General features: G+C 44.7%; 1 pseudogene; it reads right to left on the bottom strand.

Moving 5' to 3' along the window:
• Positions 1 to 254: 254 nt before the first annotated feature.
• Positions 255 to 25366, bottom strand: part of LOC147247682 (uncharacterized) — a 126165-nt pseudogene continuing 101053 nt past the window's right edge.

The raw sequence follows: 25366 nt of genomic DNA, 5'->3' as shown, positions 1-25366 counted from the left end.
GAGGAGGTCATATGGAATCCTTGATCATGTTAGATCATCCGTCTATGCTGGCCTTGGAATCGATCCTACGATTTTTGAACTGGTGGCAAGAGTCATAACCTCTCTGCCACCAGTGGATCTCAAATAGTAGGTAAAAAGGTGTATTTTGTAATTCTATTAAAAAAATAAAAAAATAAAGGGAACTTTCATGATTAAAAGCAATATTCAAATAAGGGGGGTCGTCCCATCCACATCAAAATCAAATTTCCCGTCTTTCATTCAGAACGAGAGGATGGATGGTCTCTAGCTTTTGTATTAAAGCTGATTCCTTTGCTCTCCTCCCGCGGAGTGACAGGGATGCGGTGGACAGTGCCCCCAAGAGGACCAGGTTGGTAACCCCATGCACTCTGAAGTGGCAATGGAGGAGAGCTGTCTTGGTTTCTTTATGGATGCAGTATAAGTGTTGATAAAATCTGTCTTTCAGTTTATTTTTTGTTTGTCCCACATATAATTTTTGGCAATGTTTGCACAAAATGATGTATACCAAATTGGATTAATCTAATTGTAATGTGTCATCCAATGGGGTTCCTTTTTTACTATGTGGGTTGTAAATAAAATTGTATCTTCTAAAATGTATATGGTTTGTCTCCCTTTCGTTAGCCAATCCTGCATGGACGAGAAGGTCTTTAAGATTTTTGTTTCTACGGTAAGCATTGATCATAGAAAATTGTGCAAAAAAAGGCATGTCATCTTGGAGTTGAATAAAATTCCGTCTCATTTTATAGGTTAAAATCACAGAGGAGGAGGAAAAAGGAGTTACGAGGGGAATAATCCCATTTTCGGTAGGTTGGGAAGCAGGGGCAGTTATTCTACCGCCTGTTTCCCTTTTTATTTCCCTCAAGAAGGACCTACTGTAGCCCCTCTGACGTAAAGCCTTAAAAAGAGTGGTTATGGCTTTTTCAACGTCCTCCTGGTCTGTGCACAAACGGCGGAATCGTATCAATTGAGACTTGACAATGCCTTTAAAAGTATGTCGGGGATGGAAACTGTGTTTATGTAAAAGTGCGTGTGTATCTGTAGCTTTAAAATATACTCGGGTTGCCAGATTCCAATGGTTGCTGTGCTTTTTAAAAAAGATCGTTGTATCTAAAAATTGGAGTTCCTCCGTCTGTATACTAGCCTTCAATTTAATCGTGTTGTGATGTTCATTGAGGATGTTAAAAAAAATGAATAAACTCCTCACGCGAATGACTCCAGATCCCGAATATGTCATCCAAATATCTTAAGTAGAGGATGGGGAGTTTTGAGCATTTCAAGAATGCCGTCCTCTCCCAGTCCGCCATGTATATGTTGGCATAAGCGGGTGCAAACTTCTTCCCCATTGCTGTCCCATGGACCTGAAGGTAAGAGGAAGAGTTAAAAATGAAGTCATTTCTCTTTATACTAATTTCCAGCAGTTCTAGGAGAGCATCATCTGGATGAGAGGGATCCGGGGATCTTGAAAGAACCTCCCTAACTGCATGGAGTCCTAGGGTGGTATCTATATTGGTATATAGTGAGTCAACATCAATTGAGAAGAGTAGTGTGTCAGGAGGAACTTCAATTGACCTGATTTTTTCTAAAAAGTCATACGTATCTTTAATGTAGCTGCCATGTTTCTGCGAAAGAGGATTTATGTGGGAGTCGATGTATTCCGCGATCCGGTAGGATTCGCTCCCACAGTCAGAGACGATGGGTCTGCCAGGTGGAATCTGATGTGGAACTGTCCAGGTCTCCGGGTCTTTATGTATTTTCGGTAGGAGGTAAAATTTCCTCGGATGTGGGAGGGCTGGACCTTTGAGGTAAGTTTTTTGTTTGTGTGAAATGAATTTCCGTTTATATAGGTCTTCTATGATGCAGTGTAACTGATGTTGGGTTTCTGTTTGCAGGGGTTTCTCCAAAGGTTTATAATGCAGTGTTCTTAAGGTGTCTGTCAGCTTCAATGAGGTACTGTGCTTTGTCCTGTATTACAATCTTAGAACCCTTGTCCGCCGGTTTAATAATTAGGTCAAGGTTCTGTCGTAGTTGTTTGAGAGCTTCTTTTTCCAGAGATGTTAAATTGGATTCTGATTCTTTTTTTAGGTGGAATTTAGGTGTAGGAGGCTGAAAGTTGGTGCGTAGGGTTCTGATTGTCGGTGGAGTGATTGGTGAAAGTTTCAAGATGATTGGAGAAAAGTGAGCGGTGTTATTGGCGAATAAGCCCCTATTAGGGTTAGGATTAGGGTTAGGGTTAGGGTTAGGGTTTAGGGTTAGGGTTTGAAACTTTGGAACCGTAAGGTGTAGGAGGCTGAAAATTGGTGCATAGGGTTCTGATGGTTATCGGATTGATTGGTGAAAGTTTCAAGTTCATTGGAGCAAAGGGGGCGGAGTTATTGGCAAATAAGCCCATATTAGGGTTAAGTTAGGGTTAGGGTTTAGGGTTGGGGTTAGGGTTTAGGGTTAGGGTTAGGAACTTTGGAACCGTAAGATGAGGGAGGCTGAAAGTTGGTGCATAGTGTTCTGATGGTCATCGGAGTGATTGGTGAAAGTTTCAAGTTGATTGGAGGAAAGGGGGCGGAGTTATTGATGAATAAGGCCCTTTTAGCTTTAGGGTTAGGGTTAGGGACTTTGGAACCGTAAGGTGTAGGAGACTGAAAGTTGATGCATAGTGTTCTGATGGTCATCGGAGTGATTGGTTAAAGTTTCAAGTTGATTGGCGGAAAGGGGGCGGAGTTATTGATGAATAAGGCCCTTTTAGCGTTAGGGTTAGGGTTAGGGACTTTGGAACCGTAAGGTGTAGGAGAATGAAAGTTGGTGCATAGGGTTCTGATTGTTGGTGGAGTGATTGGTGAAAGTTTCAAGTTGATTGCAGGAAAGTGGATGGAGTTATTGGCAAATAAGCCCATATTAGGGTTAGGGTTAGGGTTAGGGTTAGGGTTTAGGGTTAGGGTTAGGGTCAGGGTTTAGGGTTAGGGTTTGAAATTTTGGAACCGTAAGGTGTAGGAGGCTGAAAAATGGTGCATAGGGTTCTGATGGTTATCGGATTGATTGATGAAAGTTTCAAGTTGATTGGAGCAAAGAGGGCGGAGTTAATGATGAATAAGGCCCTTTTAGCGTTAGGGTAAGGGTTAGGGACTTTGGAACTGTAAGGTGTAGGAGGCTGAAAGTTGGTGCGTAGGGTTCTGATTGTCGGTGGAGTGATTGGTGAAAGTTTCAAGTTGATTGGAGGAAAGTGGATGGAGTTATTGGCAAATAAGACCATATTAGGGGAAGGGTTAGGGTTAGGGTTAGGGTTTAGGGTTAGGGTTAGGAACTTTAGAACCATAAGGTGTAGGAGGCTGAAAGTTGGCGCATAGTGTTCTGATTGTCGGTGGAGTGATTGGTGAAAGTTTCAAGATGATTGGAGAAAAGTGGGCGGAGTTTTTGGCGAATAAGCCCCTATTACGGTTAGGATTCGGGTTAGGGTTAGGGTTAGGGTTAGGGTTTAGGGTTAGGGTATGAAACTTTGGAACCGTAAGGTGTAGGAGGCTGAAAAATGGTGCATAGGGTTCTGATGGTTATCGGATTGAATGATGAAAGTTTCAAGTTGATTGGAGCAAAGAGGGCGGAGTTAATGATGAATAAGGCCCTTTTAGAGTTAGGTTAAGGGTTAGGGACTTTGGAACTGTAAGGTGTAGGAGGCTGAAAGTTGGTGCGTAGGGTTCTGGTTGTCGGTGGAGTGATTGGTGAAAGTTTCAAGTTGATTGGAGGAAAGTGGGTGGAGTTATGGTCAAATAAGCCCCTATTAGGGTTAGGATTAGGGTTAGGGTTAGGGTAAGGGTTAGGATTTAGGGTTAGGGTTTGGAACTTTGGAACTGTAACGTATAGGAGGCTGAAAATTGGCGCATAATGTTCTGATGGTCATCGGAGTGATTGGTGAAACTTTCAAGTTGCTTGGAGCAAAGGCGGCGGAGATACTATTAAATAAACCCCTTTTAGGGTTAGGGTTAGGGTTAGGGTTAGGGACTTTGGAACCGTAAGGTGTAGGAGGCTGAAAGTTGGTGCATAGGGTTCTGATTGTCGGTGGAGTGATTGGTGAAAGTTTCAAGTTGCTTGGAGCAAAGGCGGCGGAGATACTATTAAATAAACCCCTATTAGGGTTAGGGTTAGGGTTAGGGACTTTGGAACCGTAAGGTGTAGGAGGCTGAAAGTTGGTGCATAGGGTTCTGATTGTCGGTGGAGTGATTGGTGAAAGTTTCAGGTTGCTTGGAGCAAAGGCGGCGGAGATACTATTAAATAAACCCCTATTAGGGTTAGGGTTAGGGACTTTGGAACCGTAAGGTGTAGGAGGCTGAAAATTGGGGCATAGGGTTCTGATTGTCGGTGGAGTGATTGGTGAAAGTTTCAGGTTGCTTGGAGCAAAGGCGGCGGAGATACTATTAAATAAACCCCTATTAGGGTTAGGGTTAGGGTTAGGGTTAGGGACTTTGGAACCGTAAGGTGTAGGAGGCTGAAAATTGGTGCATAGGGTTCTGATTGTCGATGGAGTGATTGGTGAAACTTTCAAGTTGCTTGGAACAAAGGCGGCAGAAGATACTGTTAAATAAACCCCTATTAGGGTTAGGGTTAGGATTAGGGTTAGGGACTTTGGAACCGTAAGGTGTAGGAGGCTGAAAGTTGGCGCAAAGGGTTCTGATTGTCGGTGGAGTGATTGATGAAAGTTTCATGTTGATTGGAGCAAAGGGGGCGGAGATACTGGGGAATAAGCCCCTATTAGGGTTAGGGTTAGGGTTAGGTTTAGGGTTTGGAACTTTGGAACCATAAAGTGTAGGAGGCTGAAAGTTGTTGCATAGGGTTCTGATGGTTATCGGATGGATTAGTGAAAGTTTCAAGTTGATTGGAGAAAAGGGGGCAGAGTTATTGGCGAATAAGCCCCTATTAGGGTTAGGGTTAGGGTTAGGGTTAGGGTTTAGGGTTGGGGTTAGGGTGTAGGGTTAGGGTTAGGAACTTTGGAACCGTAAGGTGAGGGAGGCTGAAAGTTGGTGCATAGTGTTCTGATGGTCATCGGAGTGATTGGTGAAAGTTTCAAGTTGATTGGAGGAAAGGGGGCGGAGTTATTGATGAATAAGGCCCTTTTAGCTTTAGGGTTAGGGTTAGGGACTTTGGAACCGTAAGGTGTAGGAGACTGAAAGTTGATGCATAGTGTTCTGATGGTCATCGGAGTGATTGGTGAAAGTTTCAAGTTGATTGGCGGAAAGGGGGCGGAGTTATTGATGAATAAGGCCCTTTTAGAGTTAGGGTTAGGGTTAGGGACTATGGAACCGTAAGGTGTAGGAGGCTGAAAGTTGGTGCGTAGGGTTCTGATTGTCGGTGGAGTGATTGGTGAAAGTTTCAAGTTGATTGGAGGAAAGTGGATGGAGTTATTGGCAAATAAGCCCATATTAGGGTTAGGGTTAGGGTTAGGGTTAGGGTTAGGATTTAGGGTTAGGGTTAAGGTTTAGGGTTAGGGTCAGGAACTTTGGAACCGTAAGGTGTAGGAAGCTGAAAGTTGGCGCATAGTGTTCTGATGGTCATCGGAGTGATTTGTGAAAGTTTCGAGTTGATTGGAGGAAAGAGGGCGGAGTTATTGATGAATAAGTCTCTTTTAGCATTAGGGTTAGGGTTAAAGACTTTGGAACCATAAGGTGTAGGAGGCTGAAAGTTGGGGCATAGGGTTCTGATTGTCGATGGAGTGATTGGTGGAAGTTTCAAGTTGATTGGAGCAAAGGGGGCAGAGTTATTGGCAAATAAGCCCCTATTAGGGTTTAGGGTTAGGGTTTAAGGTTAGGGATAGGGTTAGGGTTAGGGTTTAGGGTTAGGGTTAGGAACTTTGGAACCATAAGGTGTAGGAGGCTGAACGTTGGGCATAGTGTTCTGATTGTCGGTGGAGTGATTGGTGAAAGTTTCAAGTTGATTGAAGGAAATTAGGTGGAGTTATTGGTGAATAAACCCTTATTAGCGTGAGGATTTGGGTTAGAGTTAGGTTTAGGGTTAGGATTAGGTTTAGAGTTTAAGGTTAGGGTTAGGGTTAGGGTTTAGTTTTAGGGTTAGTAACTTTGGAACCGTAAGGTGTAGGAGGCTGAAAATTGGTGCATAGGGTTCTGATGGTCATCGGAGTGACTGGTGAAAGTTTCAAGTTGATTGGAGTAAAGGGGGCGGAGATACAGGCAAATAAGCCCCTATTCGGTTTAGGGTTAGGGTTAGGGTTAGGGTTAGGGTTAGGGATTTTAGAACCGGAAGGTGTAGGAGGCTGAAAGTCGGTGCATAGGTTTCTGATGGTCGTCTGAGTGACTGGTGAAAGTTTCAAGTTGATTGGAGCAAAGGGGGTGGAGTACTGGTAAATAAGCCCCTATTCGGTTTAGGGTTAGGGTTAGGGTTAGGGACTTTGGAACCGAGAGGTGTAGCAGGCTGAAAGTTGGTGCATAGAGTTCTGATGGTCATCAGAGTGATTGGAGAAAGTCTCAAGTTGATTGGAAGAAAGGGGGCGCAGTTATTGATGAATAAGGCCCTTTTAGCGTTAGGGTTAGGGTTAGGGACTTTGGAACCGTAAGGTGTAGGAAGCTGAAAGTTAGTGCATAGGGTTCTGATTGTCGGTGGAGTGATTGGTGAAAGTTTCAAGTTGATTGGAGGAAAGTGGGCAGAGTTATTGGTGAATTAGCCCCTATTAGGTTTAGGGTTACGGTTCAAGGTTAGGGTTAGGATTAGGTTTACGGTTTAGGGTTAGGGTTTGGAACTTTGGAACTTTAAGGTGTAGGAGGCTGAAAATTGGTGCGTTGGGTTTTGATGGTCATCGGAGTGATTGGTGAAAGTTTCAAGTTGATTGGAGGAAAGTGGGCAGAGTTATTGGTGAATTAGCCCCTATTAGGTTTAGGGTTACGGTTTAAGGTTAGGGTTAGGATTAGGTTTACGGTTTAGGGTTAGGGTTTGTAACTTTGGAACTGTAAGGTGTAGGAGGCTGAAAATTGGTGCGTTGGGTTTTGATGGTCGTCGGAGTGATTGGTGAAAGTTTCAAAATGATTGGAGGAAAGAGAGCGGAGTTATTGATGAAAAAAACCTTTTTAGCGTTAAGGTCAGGGTAAGGGACTTTGGAACCGTAAGGTGTAGGAGGCTGAAAGTTGGTGCATAGGGTTCTGATTGTCGGTGGAGTGATTGGTGAAAGTTTCATGTTGATTGGAGGAAAGTGGGCGGAGTTTTTGGCGAATAAGCCCCTATTAGGGTTAGGGTTAGGGTTAGGGTTAGAGTTAGGGTTTGGAACTTTGGAACCGTATGGTGTAGGAGGCTGAAAATTGGCGCATAGTAATTTGATGGTCATCGGAGTGATTTGTGAAAGTTTCAAGTTGATTGGAGCAAAGGGTGCGGAGTCATTGGCAAAAAAGCCCCTATAAGGGTTAGGGTTAGGGTTAGGGTTTAGGGTTAGGGTTAGGGTTAGGGTTAGGGTTTAGGTTTAGCGTTAGTAACTTTGGAACCGTAAGGTGTAGGAGGCTGAAAGTTGGCGCATAGTTTTCTGATGGTCATGGAGTGATTGGTAAAAGTTTCAAGTTGATTGGAGGAAAGGGGGCGGAGTTATTGATGAATAAGGCCCATTCAGCGTTTCGGGTTAGGGTTAGGGACTTTGGTACTGTAAGGTCTAGGAGGCTGAAAGTTGGTGCGTAGGGTTCTGGTTGTCGGTGGAGTGATTGGTGAAAGTTTCATGTTGATTGGAGGAAAGTGAGCGGAGTTATTGGCGAATAAGCCCCTATTAGGGTTAGGATTAGGGTTAGGGTTAGAGTTAGGGTTTGCAACTTTGGAACAGTAAGGTGTAGGAGACTGAAAATTGGCGCATAGTAATCTAATGGTCATCGGAGTTATTTGTGAAAGTTTCAAGTTGATTTGATGAAAGGGGGCGGAGTTATTGATGAATAAGTCTCTTTTAGCATTAGGGTTAGGGTTAGAGAGTTTGGAACCATAAGGTGTAGGAGGCTGAAAGTTGGGGCATAGGGTTCTGATTGTCGATGGAGTGATTGGTGGAAGTTTCAAGTTGATTGAAGCAAAGGGGGCAGAGTTATTGGCAAATAAGCCCCTATTAGGGTTAGGGTTAGGGTTAGGGTTAGGGTTTAGGGTTAGGGTTTGGAACTTTGGAACCGTAAGGTGTAGGAGGCTGAAAGTTGGTTCATAGGGTTGTGATTGACCGCGGAGTAATTGGTGGAAATTTCAAGTTGATTGGAAAAAAGGGGGCGGAGATAATGGCGAATAAGCCACTATTACGGTTAGGGTTAGGGTTCGGTTTAGTGACTTTGGAACCGTAAGGTGTAGGAGGCTGACAATTGGTGCATAGGGTTCTGATGGTCATCGGAGTGATTGGTGAAAGTTTCAAGTTGATTAGAGCAAAGGGGGCGGAGGACTGGCGAATAAGCCCCTATTAGGGTTAGGGTTAGGGTTAGGGTTAGTGTTTTGGGTTTAGGGTTAGGGTTAGGAACTTTGGAACTGTAAGGTGAAGGAGGCTGAAAGTTGGCGCATAGTGTTCTGATGGTCATCGGAGTTATTGGTGAAGGTTTCAAGTTGATTGGAGAAAAGGGGGCAGAGTTATTGGCAAATAAGCCCCTATTAGGGTTTGGGTTACGGTTTAGGGTTAGGGTTAGGGTTAGGGTTAGGGTTTAGGGTTAGGGTTAGGAACTTTGGAACCATAAGGTGTAGGAGGCTGACAATTGGTGCATAGGGTTCTGATGGTGATCGGAGTGATTGGTGAAAGTTTCAAGTTGATTGGAGCACAGGTTGCGGAGTCATTGGCAAAAAAGCCCCTAAAAGGGTTAGGGTTATGGTTAGGGTTTAGGGGTAGGGTTAGGGTTAGGGTTTAGGGTTAGGGTTAGGAACTTTGGAACTGTAAGGTGAAGGAGGCTGAAAGTTGGCGCATAGTGTTCTGACAGTCATCGGAGTGATAGGTGAAAGTTTCAAGTTGATTGGAGCAAAGGGGGCGGAGTTAATGATGAATAAGGCCCTATTAGCGTTAGGGTAAGGGTTAGGGACGCTGGAACTGTAAGGTGTAGGAGGCTGAAAGTTGGTGCGTAGGGTTCTGGTTGTCGGTGGAGTTATTGGTGAAAGTTTCAAGTTGACTGGAGGAAAGTGGGTGGAGTTATGGTCAAATAAGCCCCTATTAGGGTTAGGATTAGGGTTAGGGTTAGGGTTTAGGGTTACGGTTTGGAACTTTGGAACTTTGGAACTGTAACGTATAGGAGGCTGAAAATTGGCGCATAATGTTCTGATGGTCATCGGAGTGATTGGTGAAAGTTTCAAGTTGCTTGGAGCAAAGGCGGCAGAGATACTGTTAAATAAACCCATATTAGGGTTAGGGTTAGCGTTAGGGTTAGGGACTTTGGAACCGTAAGGTGGAGGAGGCTGAAAGTTGGTGCATAGGGTTCTGATTGTCGGTGGAGTGATTGGTGAAAGTTTCAAGTTGATTAGAGCAAAGGGGGCGGAGGACTGGCGAATATGCTCCTATTAGGGTGAGGGTTAGGGTTACGGTTTAGGGTTAGGGTTTGGAACTTTGGAACAGTAAGGTGTAGGAGGCTGAAAATTGGCGCATAGTAATCTGATGGTCATCGGAGTGATTTTTGAAAGTTTCAAGTTGATTTGATGAAAGGGGGCGGAGTTATTGATGAATAAGGCTCTTTTAGCATTAGGGTTCGGGTTAGAGACTTTGGAACCATCAGGTGTAGGAGGCTGAAAGTTGGGGCATTGGGTTCTGATTGTCGATGGAGTGATTGGTGGAAGTTTCAAGTTGATTGGAAAAAAGGGGGCGGAGATAATGACGAATAAGCCCAATTAGGGTTAGGGTTAGGGTTCTGTTTAGGGACTTTGGAACCGTAAGGTGTAGGAGGCTGACAATTGGTGCATAGGGTTCTGATGGTCATCGGAGTGATTGGTGAAAGTTTCAGGTTGATTGGAGGAAACAGGGCGGAGTTATTGATGAATAAGGCCCTTTTAGCTTTAGGGTTAGGGTTAGGGACTTTGGAACCATCAGGTGTAGGAGGCTGAAAGTTGGGGCATTGGGTTCTGATTGTCGATGGAGTGATTGGTGGAAGTTTCAAGTTGAATGGAGCAAAGGGGGCAGAGTTATTGGCAAATAAGCCCCTATTAGGGTTAGGGTTAGGGTTAGGGTTAGGGTTTAGGGTTAGGGTTTGGAACTTTGGAACCGTAAGGTGTAGGAGGCTGAAAGTTGATTCATAGGGTTGTGATTGACCACGGAGTAATTGGTGTAAGTTTCAAGTTGATTGGAAAAAAGGGGGCGGAGATAATGGCGAATAAGTCCCTATTAGGGTTAGGGTTAGGGTTAGGGTTAGGGACTTTGGAACCGTAAGGTGTAGGAGGCTGACAATTGGTGCATAGGGTTCTGATGGTCATCGGAGTGATTGGTGAAAGTTTCAAGTTGATTAGAGCAAAGGGGGCGGAGGACTGGTGAATAAGCCCCTTTTAGGGTTAGGGATAAGGTTAGGGTCAGAGTTAGGGGTAGGAACTTTGGAACCGTAAAAAGTAAGAGGCTGAAAGTTTGCGCATAGTGTTCTGATAGTTATTGGAGTGATTGGTGAAACTTTCAAGTTGATTGGAGCAAAGGGGACAGAGTTATTGGCAAATAAGCCCCTATTAGGGTTAGGGTTAGGGTTAGGGTTTAGGGTTAGGGTTAGGGTAAGGGTTTAGGGTTAGGGTTTGGAACTTTGGAACCGTAAGATGTAGGAGGCTGAAAGTTTGTTCATAGGGTTGTGATTGACCGCGGAGTAATTGGTGTAAGTTTCAAGTTGATTGGAAAAAAGGGGGCGGAGATAATGACGAATAAGACCAATTAGGGTTAGGGTTAGGGTTCTGTTTAGGGACTTTGGAACCGTAAGGTGTAGGAGGCTGACAATTGGTGCATAGGGTTCTGATGGTCATCGGAGTGATTGGTGAAAGTTTCAGGTTGATTGGAGGAAACAGGGCGGAGTTATTGATGAATAAGGCCCTTTTAGCTTTAGGGTTAGGGTTAGGGACTTTGGAACTGTAAGGTGTAGGAGGCTGAAAGTTGGTGCGTAGGGTTCTGGTTGTCGGTGGAGTGATTGGTGAAAGTTTCAAGTTGATTGGAGGAGAGTGGGTGGAGTTATGTTCAAATGAGCCCCTATTAGGGTTAGGATTATGGTTAGGGTTAGGGTTAGGGTTTGGAACTTTGGAACTGTAAAGTATAGGAGGCTGAAAATTGGCGCATAATGTTCTGATGCTCATCGGAGTGATTGGTGAAACTTTCAAGTTGCTTGGAGCAAAGGCGGCGGAGATACCGTTAAATAAACCCCTATGAGGGTTAGGGTTAGGGTTAGGGACTTTGGAACCGTAAGGTGTAGGAGGCTGAAAGTTGGTGCATAGGGTTCTGATTGTCGGTGGAGTGATTGGTGAAAGTTTCAAGTTGATTAGAGCAAAGGGGGCGGAGGACTGGCGAATAAGCCCCTATTAGGGTTTAGGGTTAGGGTTAGGGTTAGGGTTTAGGGTTAGGGTTTGGAACTTTGGAACAGTAAGGTGTAGGAGGCTGAAAGTTGGCGCTTAGTTTTCTGATGGTCATGGAGTGATTGGTAAAAGTTTCAAGTTGATTGGAGGAAAGGGGGCGGAGTTATTGATGAATAAGGCCCTTTTAGCGTTAGGGTTAGGGTTAGGGACTTTGGAACTGTAAGGTGTAGGAGGCTGAAAGTTGGTGCGTAGGGTTCTGATTGTCGGTGGAGTGATTGGTGAAAGTTTCAAGTTGATTGGAGGAAAGTGGGTGGAGTTATGTTCAAATGAGCCCCTATTAGGGTTAGGATTATGGTTAGGGTTAGGGTTAGGGTTTAGTGTTAGGGTTTGGAACTTTGGAACTGTAACGTATAGGAAGCTGAAAATTGGCGCATAATGTTCTGATGCTCATCGGAGTGATTGGTGAAACTTTCAAGTTGCTTGGAGCAAAGGCGGCGGAGATACCGTTAAATAAACCCCTATGAGGGTTAGGGTTAGGGTTAGGGACTTTGGAACCGTAAGGTGTAGGAGGCTGAAAGTTGGTGCATAGGGTTCTGATTGTCGGTGGAGTGATTGGTGAAAGTTTCAAGTTGATTAGAGCAAAGGGGGCGGAGGACTGGCGAATAAGCCCCTATTAGGCTTTAGGGTTAGGGTTAGGGTTAGGGTTTAGGGTTAAGGTTTGGAACTTTGGAACAGTAAGGTGTAGGAGGCTGAAAGTTGGCGCTTAGTTTTCTGATGGTCATGGAGTGATTGGTAAAAGTTTCAAGTTGATTGGAGGAAAGGGGGCGGAGTTATTGATGAATAAGGCCCTTTTAGCGTTTCGGGTTAGGGTTAGGGACTTTGGAACTGTAAGGTGTAGGAGGCTGAAAGTTGGTGCGTAGGGTTCTGATTGTCGGTGGAGTGATGGGTGAAAGTTTCATGTTGATTGGAGGAAAGTGGGCGGAGTTATTGGCGAATAAGCCCCTATTAGGGTTAGGATTAGGGTTAGTGTTAGAGTTAGGGTTACGGTTAGGGTTAAGGGTTAGGGTTTGGAACTTTGGAACCGTAAGGTGTAGGAGGCTGAAAGTTGGCGCATAGTGTTCTGATATTCATAGGAGTGACTGGTGAAAGTTTCAAGTTGATTGGAGGAAAGGGGGCGGAGTTATTGATGAATAAGGCCCTTTTAGCGTTAGGGTTTGGTTTCGGGACTTTGGAACCGTAAGGTGTAGGAGGCTGAAAGTTGGTGCATAGGGTTCTGATTGTCGGTGGAGTGATTGGTGGAAGTTTCAAATTGATTGGAGGAAAGTGGACGGACTTATTGGCGAATAAGCCCCTATTAGGGGTAAGATTAGGGTTAGGGTTAGGGTTAGGGTTAGCGTTTGAAGTTAGGGTTTGGAACTTTGGAACCGTAAGGTTTAGGAGGCTGAAAATTGGTGCATAGGGTTCTGATGGTTATCGGAGTAATAGGTGTAAGTTTCAAGTTGATTGGAGAAAAGGGGGCGGAGTTATTTTCTAAAAAGCCCCTATTAGTGTTAGGGTTTGGGTTAGGGTTAGGGTTAGGGTTAGGGTTAGGGTTTAGGTTTAGGGTTAGGAACTTTGGAACCGTAAGGTGTAGGAGACTGAAAGTTGGTGCATAGGGTTATGATTGTCGGTGGAGTGATTGGTAAAAATTTCAAGTTGATTGGAGGAAAGTGGGCGGAGTTATTAGCGAATAAGCACCTATTCAATTTAGGGTTATGGTTAGGGTTAGGTTTAGGAACTTTGGAACCGTAAGGTGTAAGAGTCTGAAAGTTGGTGCATAGGGTTATGATTGTCGGTGGAGTGATTGGTGAAAGTTTCAAGTTGATTGGAGCAAAGGGGGCGGAGTTATTGATTAATAAGGTATTTTTAGCGTTTGGGTTAGGGACTTTGGAACCGTAAGGTTTAGGAGGCTGAAAGTTGGTGCACAGGGTTCTGATTGTGGGTGGAGTAATTGGTGGAAGTTTCAAGTTGATTGGAGGAAAGTGGGCGGAATTATTGGCGAATAAGCCCCTATTAGGGTTAGGATTAGTTTTAGGGTTAGGGTTAGCGTTAGGGTTTAGGTTTAGGGTTTGGAACTTTGGAACCGTAAGGTGTAGGAGTCTGAAAGTTTGTGAATATTGTTCTGATGGTAATGGGAGTGATTGGTTAAAGTTTCAAGTTGATTGGAGAAAAGGGGCGGGGTTATCTGCAAATGAGCCCATATTAGGGATAGGGTTATGGATTAGGGTTAGGGTTAAGGTTTAGTGTTAGGATTAGGAACTTTGGAACCATAAGGTGTAGGAAGCTGAAAGCTGGTGCGTAGGGTTCTGATTGTGGGTGGAGTGATTGGTGAAAGTTTCAAGTTGATTGGAGGAAAGCGGGCGGAGTTATTGGCGAATAAGCCCCTATTAGGGTTAGGGATAGGGTTAGAGTTAGGGTTAGGGTGTGGAACTTTGGAACCGTAAAGTGTAGGAGGCTGAAAGTTGGTGCATTGGGTTCTGATGGTTATCGGAGTGATTGGTGAAAGTTTCAAGTTAATTGGAGCAAAGGGGGCGGTGTTATTGATGAATAAGGCCCTTTTATCGTTAGGGTCAGGGTTAGGGACTTTGGAACCGTAAGGTGTAGGAGGCTGAAAGTTGGTCATAGGGTTCTGATTGTCGGTGGAGTGATTGGCAAAAGTTTCAAGTTGATTGAGGGAAAGTAGGCGGAGATATTGGCGAATAAGCCCTTATTGGGTTTAGGATTAGGGTTAGGGTTAGGGTTAGGGTTAGGGTTTAGGGTTAGGGTTTGGAACTTTGGAACCTTAAGGTATAGGATGCTGAATATTGGCGCTTAATGTTCTGATGGTCATCGGAGTGATTGGTGAAAGTGTCAAGTTGATTGGAGCAGAGGGGGTGGAGTTATTGATGAATAAGCCTTTATTAGTGTTAGGGTTAGGGTTTAGGGTTATGGTTAGGGTTTTGAACTTTGGAACCGTAAGGTGTAGGAGGCTGAAAGTTTGTGCATTGGGTTCTGATGGTCATCGGAGTGATTGGTTAAAGTTTCGAATTGATGAGGCAAAGGGGGCGGACTTATTGATGAATAAGGCACTTTTAGCGTTAGGGTCAGGGTTAGGGACTTTGGAACCGTAAGGTGTAGGAGGCTGAAAGTTGGTTCATAGGGTTCTGATTGTCGGTGGAGTGATTGGCGAAAGTTTCAAGTTGATTGAAGGAAAGTAGGCGGAGATATTGGCGAATAAGCCCTTATTAGGGTTAGGATTAGGGTTAGGGTTAGGGTTAGGGTTTAGGGTTAGGGTTAGGAACTTTGGAACCGTAAAGTGTAAGAGGCTGAAAGTTGGCGCACAGTGTTCTGATGGTCATCGGAGTGATTGGTGGAAGTTTCAAGTTGATTGGAGAAAAGTGGGCGGAGTTATTGGCGAATAAGCCCTTATTAGGGTTTTGATTAGGGTTAGGGTTAGGGTTAGGGTTTAGGATTAGGGTTAGGAACTTTGAAAACGTAAAGTGTAAGAGGCTGAAAGTTGGCGCACAGTGTTCTGATGGTCGTCGGAGTGATTGGTGGAAGTTTCAAATTTATTGGAGGAAAGTGGGCGGAGTTATTGGCGAATAAGCCCCTATTAGGGTTACGATAAGGTTTAGGGTTAGGGTTTAGGGTTAGGGTTAGGAACTTTGGAACCGTAAGGTGTAGGAGGCTGAAAGTTTGGGCATAGTGTTCTGATGGTAATCAGAGTGATTGGTGAAACTTTCAAATTGATTGGAGGAATGAGGGCGCAGTTATTGATGAATAAGGCCCTTTTAGCGTTAGTGTAAGGGTTAAGGACTTTGGAACCATAAGTTGTAGGAGGCTGAAAGATAGTGCATAGGGTTCTGATTGTCAGTTGAGTGATTGGTGAAAGTTTCAAGTTGATTGGAGGAAAGTGGGCGGAGTTATTGGCGAATAAGTCCCTATTTGGGTTAGGGTTAGGGTTCAAGGTTAGGGTTAGGGTTAGGGTTAGGGTTTAGGGTTAGGGTTAGTAACTTTAGAACCGTAAGGTGTAGGATGCTGAAAGTTGGTGCATAGGGTTTTGATGGTTATCGGAGTGATTGGTGAAAGTTTCAAGTTGATTGGAGCAAAGGGGGCGGAGTTATTGATGAATAAGTTCCTTTTATCGTTAGGGTCAGGGTTAGGGACTTTGGAACCGTAAGGTATAGGAGGCTGAAAGTTGGTTCATAGGGTTCTGATTGTCGGTGGAGTGATTGGCGAAAGTTTCAAGTTGATTGAAGGAAAGTAGGCGGAGATATTGGCGAATAAGCCCTTATTAGGGTTCGGATTAGGGTTAGAGTTAGGGTTAGGGTTAGGGTTTAGGGTTAGGGTTTGGAACTTTGGAACCTTTAGGTATAGGAGGCTGAAAATTGGCGCTTAATGTTCTGATGGTCATCGGAGTGATTGGTGAAAGTGTCAAGTTGATTGGAGCAGAGGGGGTGGAATTATTGATGAATAAGCCTTTATTCGTGTTAGGGTTAGGGTTAGGGTTTAGGGTTAGGGTTAGTAACTTTAGAACCGTAAGGTGTAGGATGCTGAAAGTTGGTGCATAGGGTTCTGTTTGTCGGTGGAGTGATTGTTGAAAGTTTCAAGTTGATTGGAGGAAAGGGGGCACAGTTATTGATGAATAAGGCCCTTTAAGCGTTAGGGTTAGGGTTAGGGTTAGGGACTTTGGAACCGTAAGGTGTAGGAAGCTGAAAGTTAGTGCATAGGGTTCTGATTGTCGGTGGAATGATTGGTGAAAGTTTCAAGTTGATTGGAGGAAAGTGGGCAGAGTTATTGGTGAATTAGCCCCTATTAGGGTTAGGGTTAGGGTTTAAGGTTAGGGTTAGGATTAGGTTTACGGTTTAGGGTTAGGGTTTGGAACTTTGGAACTGTAAGGTGTAGGAGGCTGAAAACTGGTGCGTTGGGTTTTGATGGTCATCGGAGTGATTGGTGAAAGTTTCAAGTTGATTTGAGGAAAGAGGGCGGAGTTATTGATGAAAAAGGCCTTTTTAGCGTGAGGGTCAGGGTTAGGGACTTTGGAACCGTAAGGTGTAGGAGGCTGAAAGTTGGTGCGTAGGGTTCTGATTGTCGGTGGAGTGATTGGTGAAAGTTTCATGTTGATTGGAGGAAAGTGGGCGGAGTTTTTGGCGAATAAGCCCCTATTAGGGTTTGGATTAGGGTTAGGGTTAGAGTTAGGGTTTGGAACTTTGGAACCGTAAGGTGTAGGAGGCTGAAAATTGGCGCATAGTAATTTGATGGTCGTCGGAGTGATTTGTGAAAGTTTCAAGTTGATTTGATGAAAGGGGGCGGAGTTATTGATGAATAAGTCTCTTTTAGCATTAGGGTTAGGGTTAGAGAGTTTGGAACAATAAGGTGTAGGAGGCTGAGGGTTAGGGTTTAGGGTTAGGGTTTAGGGTTAGGGTTAGGGTTAGGGTTAGGGTTAGGTTTAGGGTTTGGAACTTTGGAATCGTAAGGTGTGGGAGGCTGAAAGTTGGTTCATAGGGTTGTGATTGACCGCGGAGTAATTGGTGGAAGTTTCAAGTTGATCGGAAAAAAGGGGGCGGAGATAATGGCGAATAAGCCCCTATTAGGGTTAGGGTTAGGGTTCGGTTTAGGGACTTTGGAACCGTAAGGTGTAGGAGGCTGACAATTGGTGCATAGGGTTCTGATGGTCATCGGAGTGATTGGTGAAAGTTTCAAGTTGATTAGAACAAAGGGGGCGGAGGACTGGCGAATAAGCCCCTATTAGGGTTAGGGTTAGGTTTAGGGTTAGGGTTAGTGTTTAGGGTTTAGGGTTAGGGTTAGGAACTTTGGAACTGTAAGGTGAAGGAGGCTGAAAGTTGGCGCATAGTGTTCTGATGGTCATCGGAGTGATTGGTGAAAGTTTCAAGTTGATTGGAGCAGAGGGTGCGGAGTCATTGGCAAAAAAGCCCCTAAAAGGGTTAGGGTTAGGGTTAGGGTTTAGTGTTAGGGTTAGGGTTAGGGTTTAGGGTTAGCGTTAGTAACTTTGGAACCGTAAGGTGTAGGAGGCTGAAAGTTGGCGCATAGTTTTCTGATGGTCATGGAGTGATTGGTAAAAGTTTCAAGTTGATTGGAGGAAAGGGGGCGGAGTTATTGATGAATAAGGCCCTTTCAGCGTTTCGGGTGAGGGTTAGGGACTTTGGAACTGTAAGGTGTAGGAGGCTGAAAGTTGGTGCGTAGGGTTCTGATTGTCGGTGGAGTGATTGGTGAAAGTTTCATGTTGATTGGAGGAAAGTGGGCGGAGTTATTGGCGAATAAGCCCCTATTAGGGTTTGGATTAGGGTTAGGGTTAGAGTTAGGGTTTGGAACTTTGGAACCGTAAGGTGTAGGAGGCTGAAAATTGGCGCATAGTAATTTGATGGTCGTCGGAGTGATTTGTGAAAGTTTCAAGTTGATTTGATGAAAGGGGGCGGAGTTATTGATGAATAAGTCTCTTTTAGCATTAGGGTTAGGGTTAGAGAGTTTGGAACAATAAGGTGTAGGAGGCTGAGGGTTAGGGTTTAGGGTTAGGGTTTAGGGTTAGGGTTAGGGTTAGGGTTAGGGTTAGGTTTAGGGTTTGGAACTTTGGAATCGTAAGGTGTAGGAGGCTGAAAGTTGGTTCATAGGGTTGTGATTGACCGCGGAGTAATTGGTGGAAGTTTCAAGTTGATCGGAAAAAAGGGGGCGGAGATAATGGCGAATAAGCCCCTATTAGGGTTAGGGTTAGGGTTCGGTTTAGGGACTTTGGAACCGTAAGGTGTAGGAGGCTGACAATTGGTGCATAGGGTTCTGATGGTCATCGGAGTGATTGGTGAAAGTTTCAAGTTGATTAGAGCAAAGGGGGCGGAGGACTGGCGAATAAGCCCCTATTAGGGTTAGGGTTAGGGTTAGGGTTAGGGTTAGTGTTTAGGGTTTAGGGTTAGGGTTAGGAACTTTGGAACTGTAAGGTGAAGGAGGCTGAAAGTTGGCGCATAGTGTTCTGATGGTCATCGGAGTGATTGGTGAAAGTTTCAAGTTGATTGGAGCAGAGGGTGCGGAGTCATTGGCAAAAAAGCCCCTAAAAGGGTTAGGGTTAGGGTTAGGGTTTAGTGTTAGGGTTAGGGTTAGGGTTTAGGGTTAGCGTTAGTAACTTTGGAACCGTAAGGTGTAGGAGCCTGAAAGTTGGCGCATAGTTTTCTGATGGTCATGGAGTGATTGGTAAAAGTTTCAAGTTGATTGGAGGAAAGGGGGCGGAGTTATTGATGAATAAGGCCCTTTCAGCGTTTCGGGTGAGGGTTAGGGACTTTGGAACTGTAAGGTGTAGGAGGCTGAAAGTTGGTGCGTAGGGTTCTGGTTGTCGGTGGAGTGATTGGTGAAAGATTCATGTTGATTGGAAGAAAGTGGGCGGAGTTATTGGCGAATAAGCCCTCATTAGGGTTAGGATTAGGGTTAGGGTTAGGGTTAGGGTTAGTGTTTAGGGTTAGGGTTTGGAACTTTGGAACCTTAAGGTATAGGAGGCTGAAAATTGGCGTTTAATGTTCTGATGGTCATCGGAGTGATTGGTGAAAGTTTCAAGTTGATTGGAGGAAAGTGGGCGGAGTTATTGGCGAATAAGCTCCTATTTGGGTTAGGGTTAGGGTTTAAGGTTAGGGTTAGGGTTAGGGTTAGGGTTTAGGGTTAGAGTTAGTGACTTTACAACCGTAAGGTGTAGGAGGCTGAAAATTGGTGCATAGGGTTCTGATGGTCATCGGAGTGACTGGTATAAGTTTCAAGTTGATTGGAGTAAAGGGGGCGGAGATACAGGCAAATAAGCCCCTATTCGGTTTAGGGTTAGGGTTAGGGTTAGGGTTAGGGTTAGGGATTTTGGAACCGGAAGGTGTAGGAGGCTGAAAGTCGGTGCATAGGTTTCTGATGGTCATCTGAGTGACTGGTGAAAGTTTCAAGTTGATTGGAGCAAAGGGGGTGGAGTACTGGTAAATAAGCCCCTATTCGGTTTAGGGTTAGGGTTAGGGTTAGGGACTTTGGAACCGCAAGGTGTAGCAGGCTGAAAGTTGGTGCATAGAGTTCTGATGGTCATCAGAGTGATTGGAGAAAGTCTCAAGTTGATTGGAAGAAAGGGGGCGCAGTTATTGATGAATAAGGCCCTTTTAGCGTTAGGGTTAGGGTTAGGGTTAGGGACTTTGGAACCGTAAGGTGTAGGAAGCTGAAAGTAAGTGCATAGGGTTCTGATTGTCGATGGAGTGATTGGTGAAAGTTTCAAGTTGATTGTAGGAAAGTGGGCAGAGTTATTGGTGAATTAACCCCTATTAGGGTTAGGGTTAGGGTTAGGTTTACGGTTTAGGGTTAGGGTTTGGAACTTTGGAACTGTAAGGTGTAGGAGGCTGAAAATTGGTGCGTTGGGTTTTGATGGTCATCGGAGTGATTGGTGAAAGTTTCAAGTTGATTGGAGGAAAGAGGGCGGAGTTATTGATGAAAAAGTCCTTTTTAGCGTTAGGGTCAGGGTTAGGGACTTTGTAACCGTAAGGTGTAGGAGGCTGAAAGTTGGTGCGTAGGGTTCTGATTGTCGGTGGAGTGATTGGTGAAAGTTTCATGTTGATTGGAGGAAAGTGGGCGGAGTTTTTGGCGAATAAGCCCCTATTAGGGTTAGGATTAGGGTTAGGGTTAGAGTTAGGGTTTGGAACTTTGGAACCGTAAGGTGTAGGAGGCTGAAAATTGGTGCGTTGGGTTTTGATGGTCATCGGAGTGATTGGTGAAAGTTTCAAGTTGATTTGATGAAAGGGGGCGGAGTTATTGATGAATAAGTCTCTTTTAGCATTAGGGTTAGGGTTAGAGAGTTTGGAACCATAAGGTGTAGGAGGCTGAAAGTTGGGGCATAGGGTTCTGATTGTCGATGGAGTGATTGGTGGAAGTTTCAAGTTGATTGGAGCAAAGGGGGCAGAGTTATTGGCAAATAAGCCCCTATTAGGGTTTAGGGTTAGGGTTTAGGGTTAGGGTTAGGGTTAGGGTTAGGGTTTATGGTTAGGGTTTGGAACTTTGGAACCGTAAGGTGAAGGAGGCTGAAAGTTGGTTCATAGGGTTGTGATTGACCGCGGAGTAATTGGTGGAAGTTTCAAGTTGATTGGAAAAAAGGGGGCGGAGATAATGGCGAATAAGCCCCTATTACGGTTAGGGTTAGGGTTCGGTTTAGTGACTTTGGAACCGTAAGGTGTAGGAGGCTGACAATTGGTGCATAGGGTTCTGATGGTCATCGGAGTGATTGGTGAAAGTTTCAAGTTTATTAGAGCAAAGGGGGCGGAGGACTGGCGAATAAGCCCCTATTAGGGTTAGGGTTAGGGTTAGGGTTAGTGTTTAGGGTTTAGGGTTAGGGTTAGGAACTTTGGAACTGTAAGGTGAAGGAGGCTGAAAGTTGGCGCATAGTGTTCTGATGGTCATCGGAGTTATTGGTGAAGGTTTCAAGTTGATTGGAGAAAAGGGGGCAGAGTTATTGGCAAATAAGCCCCTATAAGGGTTAGGGTTAGGGTTAGGGTTTAGGGTTAGGGTTAGGGTTTGGGTTTAGGTTTAGCGTTAGTAACTTTGGAACCGTAAGGTGTAGGAGGCTGAAAGTTGGCGCATAGTTTTCTGATGGTCATGGAGTGATTGGTAAAAGTTTCAAGTTGATTGGAGGAAAGGGGGCGGAGTTATTGATGAATAAGGCCCTTTCAGCGTTTCGGGTGACGGTTAGGGACTTTGGAACTGTAAGGTGTAGGAGGCTGAAAGTTGGTGCGTAGGGTTCTGGTTGTCGGTGGAGTGATTGGTGAAAGTTTCATGTTGATTGGAGGAAAGTGGGCGGAGTTATTGGCGAATAAGCCCCTATTAGGGTTAGGGTTAGGGTTAGGGTTTAGGGTTAGGGTTTGGAACTTTGGAACAGTAAGGTGTAGGAAGCTGAAAGTTGGTGCATAGTGTTCTGATGGAAATGGGATTGATTGGTGAAAGTTTCAAGTTGATTGGAGCAAAGGGGGCGGAGTCATTGGCAAATAAGCCCATATTAGGGTTAGGGTTAGGGTTAGGGTCAGGGTTTAGTGTTAAGGTTAGGGTTAGGGTTTAGGGTTAGGGTTAGGAACTTTGGAACTGTAAGGTGAAGGAGGCTGAAAGTTGGCGCATAGTGTTCTGACAGTCATCGGAGTGATAGGTGAAAGTTTCAAGTTGATTGGAGGAAAGGGGGCGGAGTTATTGATGAATAAGGCCCTTTTAGCTTTCGGGTTAGGGTTAGGAACTTTGGAACTATAAGGTGTACGAGGCTGAAAGTTAGTGCATAGGGTTCTGATGGTCATCGGAGTGATTGGTCAAAGTTTCAAGTTGATTAGAGCAAAGGGGGTGGAGGACTGGTGAATAAGCCCCTTTTAGGGTTAGGGTTAGGGTTAGGGTCAGGGTTAGGGTTAGGAACTTTGGAACCGTAAAAAGTAAGAGGCTGAAAGTTTGCACATAGTGTTCTGATTGTTATTGGAGTGATTGGTGAAACTTTCAAGTTGATTGGAGCAAAGGGGGCGGAGTTATTGATGAATAAGTCCCTTTTAGCGTTAGGGTCAGGGTTAGGGACTTTGGAACCGTAAGATGTAGGAGGCTGAAAGTTGGCGCATAGTGTTCTGACAGTCATCGGAGTGATAGGTGAAAGTTTCAAGTTGATTGGAGGAAAGGGGGCGGAGTTATTGATGAATAAGGCCCTTTTAGCTTTAGGGTTAGGGTTAAGAACTTTGGAACTATAAGGTGTACGAGGCTGAAAGTTAGTGCATAGGGTTCTGATGGTCATCGGAGTGATTGGTGAAAGTTTCAAGTTGATTAGAGCAAAGGGGGCGGAGGACTGGTGAATAAGCCCCTTTTAGGGTTAGGGTTAGGGTAGGTTCAGTGTTAGGGTTAGGAACTTTGGAACCGTAAAAAGTAAGAGGCTGAAAGTTTGCGCATAGTGTTCTGATTGTTATTGGAGTGATTGGTGAAACTTTCAAGTTGATTGGAGAAAAGGGGGCGGAGTTATTGATTAATAAGTCCCTTTTAGCGTTAGGGTCAGGGTTAGGGACTTTGGAACCGTAAGATGTAGGAGGCTGAAAGTTGGTGCATAGGGTTCTGATTGTCGGTGGAGTGATTGGTGAAAGTTTCAAGTTTATTGGAGGAAAGTGGGCGGAGTTATTAGCGAATAAGCCCCTATTAGGGTTAGGGTTAGGGTAAGGGTTAGGGTTAGTCACTTTAGAACCGTAAGGTGTAGGAGGCTGAAAGTTGGTGCATTGGGTTCTGATCGTAATGGGAGTGATTGGTGAAAGTTTTACGTTAATTGGAGCAAGGGGGGCGGAGTTATTGGCAAATAAGCCCTTATTAGGGTTAGGGTTAGGGTTAGGGTTTAGGGTTAAGGTTAGGGTTAGGGTTTAGGGTTAGGGTTTGGAACTTTGGAACCGTAAGATGTAGGAGGCTGATAATTGGCGCATAGGGTTCTGATTGTCGATGGAGTGATTGGTGAAAGTTTCAAGTTGATTGGAGCAAAGGGGGCGGAGTTATTGATGAATAAGGCCCTTTTAGCTTTAGGGTTAGGGTTAGGAACTTTGGAACTATAAGGTGTACGAGGCTGAAAGTTAGTGCATAGGGTTCTGATGGTCATCGGAGTGATTGGTGAAAGTTTCAAGTTGATTAGAGCAAAGGGGGCGGAGGACTGGTGAATAAGCCCCTTTTAGGGTTAGGGTTAGGGTTAGGGTCAGGGTTAGGGTTAGGAACTTTGGAACCGTAAAAAGTAAGAGGCTGAAAGTTTGCGCATAGTGTTCTGATTGTTATTGGAGTGATTGGTGAAACTTTCAAGTTGATTGGAGCAAAGGGGGCGGAGTTATTGATGAATAAGTCCCTTTTAGCGTTAGGGTCAGGGTTAGGGACTTTGGAACCGTAAGATGTAGGAGGCTGAAAGTTGGTGCATAGGGTTCTGATTGTCGGTGGAGTGATTGGTGAAAGTTTCAAGTTTATTGGAGGAAAGTGGGCGGAGTTATTAGCGAATAAGCCCCTATTAGGGTTAGGGTTAGGGTAAGGGTTAGGGTTAGTCACTTTAGAACCGTAAGGTGTAGGAGGCTGAAAGTTGGTGCATTGGGTTCTAATCGTAATGGGAGTGATTGGTGAAAGTTTTACGTTGATTGGAGCAAAGGGGGCGGAGTTATTGGCAAATAAGCCCCTATTAGGGTTAGGGTTAGGGTTAGGGTTTAGGGTTAAGGTTAGGGTTAGGGTTTAGGGTTAGGGTTTGGAACTTTGGAACCATAAGATGTAGGAGGCTGATAATTGGGGCATAGTGATCTGATGGTCATTGGAGTGATTGGTGAAAGTTTCAAGTTGATTGGAGCAAAGTCGGTGGAGATACTGGCGAATAAGCCCCTATTAGGGTTAGGGTTAGCGTTTAGGGTTAGGGTTTAGGGTTAGGGTTAGGGTTAGTGTTTAGGGTTAAGGTTAGGAACTTTGGAACCGTAAAGTGTAAAAGGCTGATAGTTGGCATATAGTGGTCTAATGGTCATAGGAGTGATTGGTGAAAGTTTCAAGTTAATTGGAGAAAAGGGGGCGGAGATACTGGCGAATAAGCCACCATTAGGGTAAGGGTTAGCGTTTAGGGTTAGGGTTAGGGTTAGGGTTTAGGGTTAGGGTTAGGAACTTTGGAACCGTAAAGTGTAAGTGGCTGAAAGTTGGTGCATAGTGTTCTGATAGTCATAGGAGTGACTGGTGAAAGTTTCAAGTTGATTGGAGCAAAGGGGGCGGAGTTAATGATGAATAAGGCCCTTTTAGCGTTAGGGAAAGGGTTAGGGACTCTGGAACTGTAAGGTGTAGGAGGCTGAAAGTTGGTGCGTAGGGTTCTGGTTGTCGGTGGAGTGATTGGTGAAAGATTCAAGTTGATTGGAAGAAAGTGGGCGGAGTTATTGGCGAATAAGCCTCTATTTGGGTTAGGGTTAGGGTTCAAGGTTAGGGTTAGGGTTAGGGTTAGGGTTTAGGGTTAGGGTTAGTAACTTTAGAACCGTAAGGTGTAGGATGCTGACAGTTGGTGCATAGGGTTCTGATGGTTATCGGAGTGATTGGTGAAAATTTCAAGTTGATTGGAGCAAAGGGGGCAGAGTTATTGATGAATAAGGCCCTTTTATCGTTAGGGTCAGGGTTAGGGACTTTGGAACCGTAAGGTGTAGGAGGCTGAAAGTTGGTTCATAGGGTTCTGATTGTCGGTGGAGTGATTGGCGAAAGTTTCAAGTTGATTGAAGGAAAGTAGGCGGAGATATTGGCGAATAAGCCCTCATTAGGGTTAGGATTAGGGTTAGGGTTAGGGTTAGGGTTAGTGTTTAGGGTTAGGGTTTGGAACTTTGGAACCTTAAGGTATAGGAGGCTGAAAATTGGCGTTTAATGTTCTGATGGTCATCGGAGTGATTGGTGAAAGTTTCAAGTTGATTGGAGGAAAGTGGGCGGAGTTATTGGCGAATAAGCTCCTATTTGGTTTAGGGTTAGGGTTTAAGGTTAGGGTTAGGGTTAGGGTTAGGGTTTAGGGTTAGAGTTAGTGACTTTACAACCGTAAGGTGTAGGAGGCTGAAAGTTGGTGCCTAGGGTTCTGATTGTCGGTGGAGTGATTGGTGGAAGTTTAAAGTTGATTGGAGGAAAGTGGGCGGAGTTATTGGCGAATAAGCCCCTATTAGGGTTACAATTAGGGTTAGGGTTAGGGTTAGGGTTAGGGTTTAGGATTAGGGTTAGGAACTTTGGAACCGTAAAGTGTAAGAGGCTGAAAGTTGCCGCATAGTGATCTGATGGTCATAGAAGTGATTGGTGAAACTTTAAAGTTGATACAAGCAAAGGGGGCGGAGTTATTGATGAATAAGGCCCTTTTAGCGTTAGGGTCAGGGTTAGTGACTTTGGAACCGTAAGGTGTAGAAGGCTGAAA

The sequence above is a fragment of the Aulostomus chinensis genome, chromosome 16, assembly GCF_037954235.1.
Source record: "Aulostomus chinensis isolate RoL2024-O1b breed Wild chromosome 16, RoL_Achi_v1.0, whole genome shotgun sequence".
NCBI lineage: Eukaryota > Metazoa > Chordata > Actinopteri > Syngnathiformes > Aulostomidae > Aulostomus > Aulostomus chinensis.
This window is presented reverse-complemented; position numbering and strand designations above follow the sequence as displayed.